The sequence below is a fragment of the Hylaeus volcanicus genome, chromosome 1 (assembly GCF_026283585.1).
Source record: "Hylaeus volcanicus isolate JK05 chromosome 1, UHH_iyHylVolc1.0_haploid, whole genome shotgun sequence".
In the NCBI taxonomy this organism is placed as follows: Eukaryota; Metazoa; Arthropoda; class Insecta; order Hymenoptera; family Colletidae; genus Hylaeus; species Hylaeus volcanicus.
In genome coordinates this window covers 16,533,985-16,550,557 of record NC_071976.1, presented here as the reverse complement: position 1 = coordinate 16,550,557, position 16,573 = coordinate 16,533,985, and the positions used below count along the sequence as shown (strand labels likewise).

Below are 16,573 nucleotides of genomic sequence, written 5' to 3'. Positions count from 1 at the left end.
GAGAAAAATATCTATATGTATGTAATCGTAGAGTTATCAAACAGTTTCCGAATTGATTTTCTGGAATTTAGTATCAAAAAAGTAGATCAACCCGAAGTTCCAGTAGCTAACATCTCCTTCGAAGTAGTCCTCTTTGGAACTGACGTACCGTAAGGTTTCAGTGGCCACCATTCCCTTCAAAGTAGTCCCTTTCTCCATACTATTCAGCACAACCCTCTTCTTAAACTTCCTCAACTGTGCCAAATCCCCAACCTCCGGAACTCCGTCTTCGTTTGAAGAAAGATATAAAAGTCACAGATAGCCAAATCAGAAGAATAGGGAGGGTCATCTTCCCTAGAATAAAAACGTAGCTCAAGGGCTAGGATTTGGCATGGTTGAGGAGATTCAAGACGAGTTGTGGATTGTGCTAAATAGCATGTAGAAGAAAGACTTTCAGCAATGACAGAATCATTGGGACCATTACATCATCTCCTGAAAGAATTACATGTGGAAAATGGTGCCACTAAAATCTTAGATTATTTTGTTACTTTTTATTGTCCAGTACAGAAAATTGATATCCCTACATCTATAGATATGTTAGTTTCCTTTCTGCTTCACATTTCAGGATGATAAGAAGACTAGATCTATTTTGTAACATAGTTATATTGAGAAACTTAGCGACTTTTTCAACCCAAACGAACCAACAGCATCCATCTCATAGATCAATAATTGACTTGAACGTCTAGTAGTGGCTGCGAATAGATTAACACCTGGAAAATCAGGTTTATCTGGTTGCTAGCTTTTCCCTGCGTTTCAACTGACGTCCAGGAACGATGTTACGCGTTTCGACTGCGTTTAGAAAGGGAGAAAGATCGGTGTTGCCGTGTCGCGGCTCGAGATGCGTGAATATAATGATAGAGACCGAATGAGGCGCTGGAGGGCCGCGCAGGAAGGACGAGGGTGGCGAATAGTAGATGAGGGGAAAAGAGTCGAGGAGACGGAGAGACGTGCGCCAGCGAGGGTAATGTACTGTTCTCACCTCTGACAGGCCCTCCGGGCTTCCTCGGCTATCCTACGGTGGTGTATGGTCGACCATGCACCACCTTGTGCATGTGCGTGCACACGGAACCGCCGACGGACTTGGATGCACGCACGCGTGCACCGCGTAGAATCGCAGTACGTGCGACTGGAACGTTCTCCCCGTGGCTGCTCATCTGCGTTCGTATCGTGTTTAGAGGAGACCAGCCACTTGCTGCTTCTCTGCATCGAGATGTCTCTTTTATCGCTCCCGTCTTTGTTACATCTGGCCCTGCCGAATGGTGCCCCTTTTCATCGACCTATTGACCTATCGACGTATTGCACATAGCAAGATCGGTAAATTCTTAGGAATGCGCTCGATACAGCGCAAATCGGAAATCGTTTCTCGAGAATTGAATGATACAAACCGCGAGTCAGCAAACGGGCGTCAGCGATATTAGGCTGTTGCACACGAATTGACCATTGGATTTGGGACTTGCTCCAGATTCGGGAAGTGGGGCAATTAAGATTCTGAAATTACGGGTTGCGCAGGCAAGGATCTGGGGTTTTATAAACCAGTGGTCACGACCACGGATAGCTCATTGTATATTGATATTTTGCAGTTATTATTCTGTAGACCCGGATGGGTTAATTTTTCGCGATAGTCTCATTTAGGTATCGCGTATCGTATCCTCTAGCAAAGTAAAGAGTACGCGTAAGTGAGAGCATACGCACTAAAGATAAAGTCACCGCGGAGTTACCCACGAAAGTCCGATGTTAATTCAATTATTCGCCAATTATTAGAATCCCGTGTCGCGAGTGTTAAATCCAAACCGGATCCTCGCCACAGCCGATCCCGGGACAAGTCTGACAACGCCGCCGATAACATAAGATCAACGATTGGTATCGTTAAAACCCGTTTTCAATTATATATTATATATTATATATATTATATTATATAATTTATTTAATTATATAATAGTTTTTGTTTCATAATTATATTTGTTAATAATTAAAACTTAATAACAATCATTATAGAATCCTAGAATTCCTTCTTTTCCTAGTAAATACAGATAAGGTGCGCTTTAGCTCGTTAACTGAAGATAAGAATCCATAAAAAAGAGTCTCAAACTAGTTGGGACGTAACATCTTCATAGAGTTTTTTTTTAGTAATCGATCATTACCTGGTCGTTGATCACTTTCTTAAGACTCGGGTTAGAACAAAGTTCAATGCACCATGTATGGATTATTAGAACTCAAGAATATGAAAGTTCGAAGATTAACTCGTCTATTAAAACTTTTGCAGCATTTTTAATTAACTAGTTGAAAAATGTGGTAAACATGTAAAATTGTTCATTGTGACAACTTGTTGTTTTCCTTCCTCACGATATTCTTTGTTTACTAAATAATACTGCCTAACAGGTAATTGAGTTAGCTCAGCGATTGGACAAATATTTTTGGATATTTGATGAATTATGTACTCCCTTTGTTTATAATGTAAGAGGTACTTTTAATTAATAATTCTTTTGATGAGTTATTTCTCAAGATTTTTTATAAACTTGACCAATACAATCATAACACATAAAGGAAACTTCACAAATCAAATTCAACAATACTTTAAACACTTTATTATGTTTTGTGCAAATGTAGTAGATCCAATAAACATCGATATTGATTTTCTCGAAATCAAAGCACAGTACACAAAAAATTGATGGTATGTTTTCAATTTATTTATAAACATAATGTTCCCTGCTAGTACACCATGCACAACAAACCAAAATTCTACCCTAATATTGATTTAAAATTTGTGATTTCGTTTTCCAGAACATATTGGGATGAGCAAACCTCTTTTTCATTACCTTAATTAAAGTCTAAATATAAAAAAATTGTGCATCATTTATTACCTATTATTGAATTTCTGTTAAAAATAAGACTGGAAAACAAATTATATTGGACCTTTCGTTTACAATGAACTAATTATATCTAGAAATTACGTATTTAGTTAGTGTTTCTTAATACCATTCACTAAAATAATTAATTCGCTGTTAAATAGTATGAAATAAATTCCTATAAACCCATTTAAGGCTTCCAAGATTTTTTATTTCTTTTTTCTGCATTTTACAAATTAAAAATGGTTACAATCGTTCCGTACTTCTGTTAATTCCACATTGATACTACAGATCGAGATCGCACAAGTAAAAAAACCTGTCATTTTATTTTCATAAAATGAGTATCTGTAACTAATAATTCACTTCCCTTGCCTCTTCCAGTATGAATTGTTAAAAGGTTATTTGTCCCCAGTCGGAGGACGACATTGTTTAACATTATATCGATGTTTTCAATTATACCGAATGCAGAAGAAAATGGGGTCACATCTGAATGAATTCCTTGTTTATCCAGGATGAGATTAAGTAATCCCCGATTGACGCTTGAAAATGGAGCCTTATCGTTCATCTGTGTTCACGAATCGAAGAGTGTTCCCATATTGGTTGTTTTTCATTGTGTTCCGTCCCCCGTAGCGAAACGCCTGAGGCAGAAGTCGTTGCTGATCGCTATAACCTTTGAATCGTAAAGACAGTTTCGAACGAGCCAGACGAAGTACTCTTATACTTGCTAACTATTTGAAAATGTCGAGATATCAGTAAGGACGGGAAAATTCTCGATTCATCGTGAAGATAGCAGTTATGTGTGGAGAGCACGGTCTTGAAGAATACATTAGTGCACTTCGACGAACACAATTTGATGCTACGAGTGCTTTTTGGTCGTTCCAGTTAGACTTTATATCCGCTACAGTACAACAAGTTGTGTAATAACGACAGAAATGGAATTCATGAAAGACTACCTCTATTCTTCAGTCATAGAGACTGTTATATAACTGTGGAACGAAGAGAAGAAGTTTATTGTAACAGAAAAATAATATACAAATTGTGGAACGAAGTGATTTTAATTAAAATTTTCTCAAGAATCGAGAACAAGAAAACGTATTCACAATATGCACAATAATAGCAACTTATTTTAAAGAAGTTTATGTACTTGCTCAATGTACCTTCTACAGACTCGTTATATCTTTTGAAGAAGTAAAATTTGTATTCTTTTCTTGAGTATCTCAAAGACACAAAATCTCAAAAATCGTATCACTCAAAGCCTTGTTTAGATCAAATTGAGTAAATAGAACCTTAAGGAGCTTGCAAAAAATTCTATACATATTTTATACTGTTTGATCAACTTAAAAAATTTGTTAATCCTGAAGGATTCAATGTATCATTATACAGCATAAAATTATAGTGTTTGTAGAAAGTTAAATTATTATCAATTCATACTACTCGAGGTTCTCCCATGTTTATTAAATATGAAAAGTGTACACCTTTCTACACTTAAGGGGTTAGTCGCAGTCAGGAAAATGAAAACGGACACGTTCTTGTGTGTTTTTTTTTAAATATTAAATAATAATTTTTATTAATAAAATTTAAATATATGGCAAAATATATCTTAAAAAACTATAAAGAAATTTTTGTTTTAAAAAAAGGTTAATTACTTTCGTCATAACAGGCGATGTTGTGGGTGGCCATTTTGTTTGCGGTGAGCAAGATTTCTTCAAACTGGTATACCTGAAAACAAAAATAAAGGTAGATTTGGAGAATATATTAGACTAACGGGTCCCTGATCAAAGGATTTTGGAAAAAATTAATTTAAAACAAAATGACGCACATTTGAAGTTGAAGTTCAATTTCCATTATAAAATTAAATGATTAAAGAGAGAATAAAAAGAAAAGTATATAAGAAAATTAAAAAATCCTTCGATCAGGGACCCGTTAGTCTAATATATTTTCTAAATCTACCTTTAGTTTTGTTTTCAGGTGCACCAATTTGAAGAAATCTTGCTCACCGCAACCAAAATGGCTACCCACGCCATTGCCTGTTATGACGAAATGAATTAATCTTTTTTTGAAACAAAAATTTCTTTATAGTTTTTTACGACATACTTTGTAATATATTTACATTTCATTACTAAAAATTATTATTTAATGCCTTATAAAAAAACACACAAGAAAGTGTCCGTTTTCATTTTCCTGGCTGCGACTAACCCCTTAAGAGAATTGCCCATACCGCTAAACGAAATTGGAAAAATTGGCCGATTATTGATTATAATTGGTTACATAATTACTTATTATTGCTTAGTACAACAAAGTTATGTTCATAAGACTCATTCATAATATGAATGACCCACTTTCCACTAGAATTCATTTTTATAAGCATTTTAAAGCAAAAATTGAAAGTTTAGTTGCAGATTTTAGATCAGGTGTACCGACTCTTATCTACAAATTTATTCCACGCACAATTCGATTGACCTATTAAATAAAGACTTATGCATATATGCATACTCGAGTCCGTGAACTATGGTAACCAGAAACGTACGTTCAGGAGACGAAGGATACGCAAGAGAGACAGAGAGGAGTCTATGGCAGCTCAGTCAGAGCGGCAAACGAGGGGGATGAAGAAGAGAGAAACTACGACAAGGGCTGCTGACAGACAGTGACGGGTACCACTTTATCCGCGACACGATTCTGCGCTTACCACAGCCCACCCGTTCACCATCGCCGTCACCGATGCCACCCACGACCGATCTGATCTGATCTGAACCTACTCGATCCGATCCTTTGCCCGCGCTCCGTATATCTGTTGCCTCCTCCTTCGGTCTATGCCTCCACTCCTTTTTCCTCGTCCCGTGGTCCCCGCTCGATCCACTGTTTACTCTGCTTTCGTGTTGCTTATTTTTATCGGGAAGACAGACACGTTCCGTAGCGGTAAAAAGAGGAGCAAACTAGGATTCGGGTATAGAACACCGAACTGGCCTCATTGCTGCGCGATCGTGCTTTAAAGATGCACGCTTCATGTAGAAGTACACCGTGAATTCGGTGGTAATGGAAGTTGGCGGTAGACTCGAAGGAGATCTCGTGAGAATTGATGTGGCGGGTGTTTAGATATTTTATTGTGTCATGGAAGAAGTGCTTTGCAGGAACATGATCGGAGGTAATTGTTCAGATCTTTTTCCAAATTAATTTCACGGTTACTGATTGGTCTTGTTAGAAGTATAATTGTATAATATAAGTAAGATTGCATTGTTTGTGTTTCAATAAAATAGTTCATCAGCTGTTAATCGTCGTCAGTCAGTCGTTAAGAGATCAAAAACTGTAGCGAAATGTTCATTCAAGTTTACGACATTCAGTAACTGAGAGAAATTATGATACTCGTTAAATGATCCTCACACGTTACTTAAAGGAATTACTATTTGAACTCCTAAGTCTTTAAATTTTGCAATATGAAGATGCAATATGAAAATTGTACCCATTGGAGATACAAACAAATTGGTACGGATGTTAATATCAACGTAAAATTGTTATTAATATAATTTTTTACATACAGGGCGAGTCTTATAACGTGACGATCTCAAATAAATCGTAAGGTATTTGTTGTACGACAAAATGTTTCAAACAAAAGTTTCATGGTATCTAGGGGGACATACAGTGCTGTAATCTGTTTTTCATTACCTTACTTTTTTATTGAAATATTAGGGTTATCTTCAGTTTTTTAACTGGAATGTCTAATATTTTTTTCGAATTCGGATAAATAATCAAATTTTGCGTAAAAAAGTATTACATGAAGTGGGACTTGTGAAAAATTACTGAGATATTTCTAAAAGAAGTTTATGAGCAATAGCTGCTAAGGTTGAAGTACGACATTCTTCATTATTCACAACTTTGTGATACCTTTTACGTTTCTGTACATTAAAATTGCCATGTTCTTTGAGTCTTCGACTAAGCCTTAAGAAGGTAGAATGCGATGACTGATTTCGATCAGGATACTTAGCTTGGTACAAGATCTTAGCTCTTATAGCATTTTCTTCATACGCACCATAGACAATTATCATAACGTTGTTTCACTGTTACTGAACATCGTAAGAAAAATGTAGCACCTTTCTCAATACGACTTTAACGCTTACCGAGATACTAAATAGGCATTTCGTGTTGATGATTATTAATATTTAACAGGGAACTTGTTTACAGACATGACCTATCGACGTGAATAAAGTCGTGCTAAGAATCACGTTGACTAAGCGTATTTCCTAATAGAAGATTATTAATTTGAAGATATCTCAGTAATTATTCATTTCAAGTCCCACTTCATGTAATACTTTTTTACGTAAAATTTGATGATTTATCCGAATTCCAAAAAAAAATATTAGACATTTCATTTAAAAAAGCAAAGGTGACACTAATATTTCAATAAAAAAGTAAGGTAATAAAAAACAGATTACATCACTGTATGTCCCCCTAGATACCATGCAACTTTTGTTTGAAACATTTTGTCGTACAACAAATACCTTGCGATTTATTTGAGGTCGTCACGTTATAAGACTTACCCTGTATATTTCTAAGATACGATCAATTTAGTAGAAATTAAAATTAATATATCCATCCTGAAATCCTCTCACATATGTTTTTTGAGCACGTTACTTATTTTTATTTTTCGTAGATTCCCACGTTTCGTAAGAATCCTCACAGGAGACACACGAGTCAATTTCCGCGCATGAAGTAATCTGGTGCATCGTAACGTGGATCACGTTTGCCTCTCTAGGTACTTGCACGAGTATTATGGATTTCTAAACCTTTACGAAGCGCACACACGTGTCATGTGTGCGCTATATATTTCCATGCATCCGCAAATGGTGTGTGCACGGTTGCCTCGGCACATCAGCGTGAATCGAGCGCGGGTGAAGGCTGCAAGTGTCTCTTCCTTGCGAATGGCGGCAACGAAACGAGCGAAACTTCTCCAATCGGCCTAATCTTACGCCAGCGAGTTCACCATTTCATAGAAACAAGTTAAATTCGCAGTATGTTGGTTTATCATGGAATTCAATTAATTGTAATTGATCATAATCGCTCAATACACGAATATGTATAGATATATCGAAGTATCATCGGATTGGTGACAAAATTGAAAACAATTAGAATTCCGATGAGATATTTGAAGGAATGTTAACAAACAAAATATTAGCTTGTCCCGAAAGTTTCTTTCGCGAGTTGCACTCGATTATTTTATGTGGTCGTATTTATATAAATAGATAAACTAATTTCATAGATATTCATGTTGTAACAGTAATGGAGCAAAATAAATCGTGCACAATTCAGTAATGTAACATAAAACATAAAATATTGTGCATGTATTACTTATTAATAAAGCGAAAGAAACTTTTGGGACAACCTAATAGTTTGAAACTTGTAGTTTTACACATTGGTAATTCGAATTTACTTTGCTTCCTTTTGTTGTTTCTTTAATTGTCATCCTCTTAAATCCTCTGTTTCTAGATTCTCCAAAGTGCGATGAACACTTTGTTTAATCAATTTCCTCAAATCACGTAGACCGTAAATCCTCACGTTTGAGTAATGATAATCGCATGGGTAAGTTAAACCGACCGCCGGCGCCGCACCGTCGATAAATGGCAACGCGCTAATAGCAAAATTAGTAACAATAAAACAGGCATAACTCGGGAGGAACTCGCAATTCGCAGTAATGCACGCCGCGGCTGTTCGTATCTTAGCATTTATTCAGAAAGCTCCGTGCAAATCGCCGCGGCGTACGAAGCATCTGGAGAGCCGCGATCTTATCTCTCATAAAATATTATCGAGGCACCATCTGCCAGTTACGCAAAATCCACCGTGGAAACATTGCGTTTATCCATTCTGCAATGTTGCAGCCGCGCGGAAGTAACCCATTCGAGAGATTAAAGAAAGTAATCGCTTAGGAGAGTGTACATCCCTGTCCATAAATATGTGGACAATTATCACTTTCAATGAATAATTGATATACAACCTAAATTGTTACTATACAATTATGTTTGCTAGTGAATTCTATTTCGAATATACATTTAAACTTTTTAAATAACTAAAACTTTCGAATTGTATATGGTCGTTTTTTGAAGCTTTCTTATCTCGCTTCACGATAATTGTATTGCTCGTACGTAGCCCTCACATTTCACTAGAGTAATGCATATATTTTAGTTCACGATGAACACAAAACAACTTTAGTTAAGAGCATAGGACAACTCTGTCATTTAACGAAATCGGTTTTACTTGAGCAGGTCTAAGAGCACTATGGGTACGAAACAATAAAAATTAAACATAACAATGGTTTCTCAAATAGTTACGATATCAAAGGAAGAGTATTCCATACGGGACCATGCAGAGAAACTGAAGTTGTCAAAGTCCTGTGTCAGTTATGGTATATGAAATAAGATGCTACAAGAATTTATTCATTGATTAAGTGATCAAGTGGGCTTAACCATTTCAATATGGAGGAGCTGGCCGCGGTTATTCATTCGTGATACGAGAAAGTTTCCCACAAGAGTGGTTGCACCGTACAGCAACGTAAGCCGCGAAAACGTGTTTTCCGGCATTCATAGAAATCTCGAGCGTGATTGACACTAAACTTTTGTAGTTTTGTAATGCATACTACAGAAAGGAATCATCTCGTTTCGTGGTTACCGCCAATAGGCGGCAGTTGAACCCAGAGAGCGTTACGTGTATGTCGCCTATAGGCGCCAGTAGTACCGAAAGGGTTAAAGAAACTACTGCAATGAAAGATCGTTTTCTTTAAAGTCTAAATAATTCAAATATACGAAGCATTGCTTCTAAGATAGCCGTAGAAAAAAACAACACGAGTTGTCTCGCTAAGACCAGCATTCAGAGTTGTGCAGTTATGAAATCTTTACTAAGCAAACACAATGAAAAAAAAGAGGTTTTAGTAAGTCAAAAGATGTGAAAATTGGATTGAAGAAAATTAAGAAAAGAAACTACGGTATCTTTTAAATGAAAAAGTTCGAAAAAAATATCCAATATTTGAAAAACATTTTTGAAAAATATTACAAAATAAATACAATAATATTACTTCGGATACAATGAAGAAAGTAATAGCTAGGATACCAAGATTAGTAAAAGAAGTTTTTAAGGGTGTAGGGTGGATACATCAATTGTAAAAAGGTCAGTGCTTTTTAGTAATATCTACTGGTGAGATTTTAGATACATTATTCATCAAATATATTCTTTAATGCAGTATAAAATAAAGCAAAACCATAAATAATACTCATTACTAGATTCGAAACTTGGTTTAGATATTTTTTCCAATTGAGAAAGTATCCACATTCTTATGGACGGGAATGTGTACATCTTTGAATCGTTTCCGCTGATTCTGTCTCGCTCCGTTTCCCTGTAGAGAACGGCGGAGCGTTCCTGTTCACGTTCAGTGAAAAATTTACGGATTAATATTCGTCGGATGCGAGCGGCTCCGTATTTAAAAAGGAAAACTTCCACTACTCCGCAGACCGGGAAACGAAGACACGGAAAAGACGACGATTTTTCCAACTTTCGGGATAATGAAACTGAGCAAGGGAAGTAGAAAAAGAAAAGGAAAAGGAGGAATGAGGGGAATGGGTAATCATCGCTTTTCTCGGACGGATAGAGCCTGACAAGTTTTCTTCGTTTTTTTCTAGCTATGGCGCTTTGGCTGGCAGCCATGGTTTTCGTCTATTTCGATTGCGCCGAGTGTGCAACTAATATTTTGGCCGTTTAGGGCAGGGATTCGAACCGCTGCTGAACCCTAACCAAAACCCGGGTAATGAAGAGAAGGTTAATGTAACCCATACTAACCACGAACGAACGGTTCTTGAATTGTAGGAAGAGCGGGTTAACCTGCTCGGAGTGACTTACTAGTAGAAGAAGACATCCTAGACATCCAGACAAGTCAAAGATATGTGAAGTTACAGGCAATATTCAAATCAAATGAAACTAGATTGTTTACAATGTACGAGTATATAATGAATGTAGGACACACACGTTCACTACACGTTCTAAGGCAAGACTGACGAATGTTTATCATTCGCCTGATTGTCACAGTTGCTAGTGTTGGGGTACCCAGAAAACTCATAACATGTCCGGTCAAAATAGAGATTCCTTCAAGTGACTGTTTATGCCAATACATGTACTATTCGTCCGCAAGAAGAAGGCTGGGCAAGTGTTTACGTCCCTGTTCTGCTACATAAGTACAGTAAACGAGTAAATGTAAGCACTTGCATGACCTTCTCGCGGATGGACAGTAGAGTAGAAAACAAACAATATTGAAATAAATTTGATTACCGTTTAGAAATATGGTAATAACTATGGTTTTTACTGTATTATTCTAACGCGCATACAACCGGGTTAACCGGGTTACTCGGGTTACAGATGTCTTGTATTACCTGGTTAGATGGGTTATTCTACATATAATACGAAGTACCGGAACCTTTTACGGGTTAGGGTTCGAATTCCTAGTTTAGGACCGTTTAAGGCTATTGAGGTCCAGTGCGGAAGAAAGTGATACAGTAAAGACTGGATAAGTGCATGAAAATCGGGACTCAAACATTGCAGTTATCCAGTCGAGGCTTCTATTCTGTGTTTACATTTGCCTCGAGTCAAGCGTCGGACGTAGAAAAGGATAAAGAGTGAGAGAGAAAGAGGTCGAAGGAAAGAAAGCAGTCTGCAGCAATATTTGTTCGATCGTTTTCGCCCTTTAACCGAGAGAAGGGTTAGCGAACGGGTTCACGAGCGAATTTTTCCGGCGTGTGACCTCTCCGATGCGATAGTCTCCACGTTCGCTTGCGAAGATAGAAAAGTTTAGCTACTAAGAGCACAAAGTTTCGTCCACTGGATTATATTTAATAAAAAACTTGGTCTCTAATTGCACAGAATTGTACTTTCCTTATGGCCCAAAGCACCGACCTCGACAAGTAAAACCGAAGCACGAATTCGTAGAAGCGATTTTTACTATACGATAAGCCGTACAAGATAGGACGTGTATATGTATATTTAAATATAAACAAAGACGTTGGATGTACTATCATTTTTCCCCCACTATTACATACTCGTATGTACATGTATTCTTCTGCCCATAAAGAATATATTTGTAATTTGAATTATCTTCAACTTCAAAGTAAATCTGTCGTGGTGCTTCCTGATATTGTTAGTATTTGTTTTCTTATAAAAGTTTACAAATGATTGCATTTTAAATATTACTCTTTTCGATAACAAAGTTCCATGTTCATCTTAAGTAGTAAGAAAATATTCAGATCTATAATCGAATAAAGAAATATGTTATGAGCATATTGTTTTTAATTAAGTAAGTAAAAAACTTGTAGAAATATATAGAATTTCTTATACTAAACTGAAGAAAAGAAAACTCACTATTATTTATTAGATTTTCCGAGCGATTTTCTTCGCACAAATTTTATGAAATATATTTTAAATTTATTTATACAGAAGTAGACTAAATATCTAGTAAAGAATTAAAATGTTTTACATATAAATTGAAAATGTTAGTCTACACCAAGCATAAAATATTTTATCGACAAAAAAATGACGTTTCGTCCGGAATCCATTTTTTTAATACACAATAAACATTTTGTTCAGTTTGCAAAGACTAAATAATTCTCTTCGTAGAAAAATATTATTTAACACACCAAACAAACTTTTTCTCACTATACTATGTAGATGTACCCAAACCGAAGCGGGACCTCTAAATGGCGAGTGGTCGCAGATTTCTCTCGATCACCGAAAGGCCTCGCGGACTCTCCATACACAAAAAGTAAACCCAACTCAAGGAACTCCAAATTACCAACATTTATATCCCACCTGGGGGAAAGGGAAGGGTGGCGTCGTCGCTAATGTCGACTTCGGAATAAACGTTTCGGAGAAGTAGCGGCTCTTAATTACCGGCGGCCCACCACAAAACTTTGTCTTGCTAAAATAGTTATGAATATTTATAGTTTAATTGCGAACGGGAAACCCGTAAATGCGGTAGGGCCGTCGCAACCACGATCCCCCCCCCAACCCTTTTGTTTTCTTTCACCCCCACAACAAAACCATCCCCGCACGCTTGTTACTCAACCGGGATTCATGAAAACATATTTTCGAGGGAAAACGCAACTGCGTTCTGCCCGCCCAACTGTACTTGCACGGCTTTAATTACATCGATGAAATTTCGTACGCGTACATTCGTGACCTGGCCTTCCCTCGGTGATTAAACGTCACAGGCTCCTCTTTCATCTTTTGCAACGCCATGATTAGTTTCGCGGGTAGAGAAAATGTTCACGGAAAAGGTGACCCAAAAGTGGGATAGGTAATCGGTCGCTTCTTTCCGCGAAAACGACCATGAATCGAGACAGGCCGACAAAGGAAGTAATTAATTCGTCGTTCCTTCGACCCTTAGCAAACAACGAGACCGAAAAATGTGGAGTCGCAAACGTAGTTTGCAATTTGTAATTCATTTGCGTTCAAAGTAACGTGCTTGGCTGGTGGAAACGTTTTTTGACGAGGTAGAGGAAATAGTGCGGTACTGCCTCACTTTTTGAACAAATGTGCGGTACGAATACTTAAAATGAAATCATTTTTACCTTTGTGGGATCGAATTATGCGCCAGTCACAGAAATGGTGCGCGCGATTAGGTGTCCATGGGTGTATGTTTGAAGAGCGCTAATCAGGAAGCGGAAGAGAGAGAGAGAGAGAGAGAGAGAGAGAGAGAGAGAGAGAGAGAGAGAGAGAGGGAGAGAGAGAGGGAGAGGGAGAGGGAGAGGGAGAGGGAGAGGGAGAGGGAGATGGAGATGGAGAGGGAGAGGGAGAGGGAGAGGGAGATGGAGATGGAGATGGAGAGGGGGAGGGAGAGGGAGAGGGAGCAAGGAGAAGCGAGCGAACGTAGTTGAATACTAAAGAACAGTTGTAAAATCGAAAAAGGGTTGGACATAGTTCCCGGATATTTCCTACGCCTTTTTATTTATATTTCTTCAGGGTGGGTATCGAATGTGTTTATGTTTCTTCAGCTTTGACAACTTGTTGAGACGAGTATTACGCTGCTTGTACAGACCGCTGACCGTGCTTCTAAGTTGTGCTGCACGCATGTCGATGAGAGATATAACACTTTTATTTTACAATGGCGATTCTGTATGTCATTTGGAAAGGACATTTTGTTGAAGTAGAAATTAGAAACATGAACCAATTAATCAGTGACAGAATAACTTGCTTTTGATAGGTATCAGCGACGTCGACAAGTATTTTGTTCAATGATTTATAATTTAGTTTTAAAAATAGGTACATTTTGTCAATAAATGGCTCCAGTATTTTCGTAGCCAAGTATGAAATTTTGTCTTTAAATTCTATACGAGTCTACTCAAATCTCCTTTTGAATACGAATCTACTACATTTTCATCCATTTAAATTGACAACATCGCCTCCAACTGTAAAACTCTGCTTAGCATCGTATAAAATATAATTAAAAATCCTACGTACGAAAGGTTCAGACAATTATACATTGCTTCAGCAGATGTCACATTAACAAACTTACTACATTTCTTTAATATAAAAACACCTAAGTGTCAAATTGTACTACACTATAATTTCATTATACACATTATACGTTACAATTTGCTCCTAATTCTCTCCAAACAACCCTCACCATAATCGTAAAATTTCTTTAAAAATTGAAAAACGATCAACGTCCATGCGCTTTCCGTGTCGTTCGAGACTCAAAGCGTAGTCTACCCATGGAAAAAGCACTTTCATTCTTCTCCCCATATTCCAGCCGGGTTTCTTTCGTGTAAACAATAATCCTACCGTGTAATCAGTTTGATAACGAGAAGAGGGTACGCCCACCCAGCACAGCTCTTTCCACCCGGACCAGGAGATCGAGAGACGAGCTCAAAAGCAGACAGGACTCCGGTACGCACGCGCCGTGGCGCGTTTATTTAAAAACATTGCTTATGTAAAGCGATGCAAATTCCATGCTCTCGTATTTGGCGTGCAAACACGCGGCACGCGGCTAATGACATTCGTCTGCCGCCTTTTCGGAGCCGTCACTCAGGTATTTCCAGCGATCTGCAGAGACACCAAGCCCTGCGTGTACATGGGAAAATCGGTGTAACTGCTGGAGAACTGCTGGAAATGCGCGTCGAGTAGCTTCCAACGACCCATCGAAGTCATTGAAATCGAGGTCCATGGGATATGTTGGAATTCGTGTATATTTTAGTGAAGAATTGCAAGAAAATTCTCGCTGGGAACAGATCGGTGTAGACCTGTGTATCTAGAGAGAGTTGAGAAACTTTAACATAACGATAACATCGGGTACGTGATACAGTAATGAAAAAAGAATTTATCAACTATATGAGCTGCGAATAATATGGCGATCCGCCGAAGAAAAGATGCATAAAGGTCCATGTAATGTACACATAAATAAGAATTATTTAGATTTATGTTTCTTTGAGGAGGACTACAAACATTGATGCAATCAAAGTGGTGTATAAACATTTATTCAAGCATCAAGTAAGAATATTTCTTAAATATATTCTATTGAGAATGAAACAAATTAATACAATATAATTTTTAATAAAAATATGATATCATTTGTGATAAATACAGTTCTGCTAAATCACTGAGTAATTTAAAAATCCGAGGTATGTCCAAAGATGTTAACCCTTTGCACTCGAGGCCTTTTTCGCTTGCACGCACCAGCAACTCCAGACGATTGCGGCCAAATTCGCCAAACACTTTACAAGTACTTTAAAAACATTTATAAACAAACAAACGTATACAAATAATAAAATTCCACAAGTTTATTCATTTATATGTCGAAAACAACAAACTTCGATAAATATTACACTCTGTAATTAGTTTTGGTGTGATATTTTGGAAAATAATATCCAAGATGCATCCTAGGTTTATCAGGACACGTATCACAGTAATACAAAATTTCCAGCCTACCTCCGAGCGTGTTACAGTCAGAACAAACCTTGCAGTCCCTATTTGGCCTTTTTAGTATTACGTAAAGCTTCCCGCTTAGTCGGATTTCATCGGAATACGACGTAGACGCTTGCTCTCGTTGCTGGCGATATAATCTTCTCAATTGTTCGACAAGTGTTTTCAGAAATCGCAGATGGCTCAGTGGCTTTTCCTCTTTTTTGGTCTTTTCTAGTTTATACAAAATGTATGAATTGATCAGGGAAATTTCCATGCCCCCTTACGCCAGTAAGTATTAAAAAAACCTTACACCAGCATTTAAGACTTCAAATCACTCGGGGACCGCAGCACCGCCGCTCGAGTTGACAGTTCAAATCGGCTGGGCGCCGTATCGGCGCCGCTCGAGTGCAAAGGATTAAAGAACATTTCTGGATCAACAGTTGTTGGGTCGCAGCAATAAGAAGTAAGAAATATCCATAACCTGCAGTCCCGGAGTTTAATAAACCGACTTTTACAATATACAACTTGCGTGCCAACGGTAAAATTTAATGTCGAGTTAACCACTAGTTGAACCGTCATTTCTCGTAGCCTAGCCGTAAACCATAAAACGATTTAGACATTGCAGTCCCGACGTTAGCCGCTTACCTGAGGGTCAGAGAAAACCAAGGCACTAGTGGCCTTTTAATTTCGCCCCTTCCACGACATAGTTTTGTATCCAGCCCCAGGTCCACCCTAGTCTCTCCTTCACTAATTTTCTCCTTCCG

General features: G+C 37.7%; 1 long non-coding RNA gene across 1 annotated transcript; it reads left to right on the top strand.

The window, feature by feature from the left end:
* The first annotated feature begins 3,107 nt into the window (after positions 1-3,107).
* On the top strand, positions 3,108-8,018 carry LOC128873438 (uncharacterized). Its single transcript, XR_008456417.1, has 3 exons — positions 3,108-6,027; positions 6,140-6,365; positions 7,531-8,018. It is a non-coding gene; the product is annotated as an uncharacterized LOC128873438 (long non-coding RNA).
* The last annotated feature ends 8,555 nt before the right edge of the window (positions 8,019-16,573 follow it).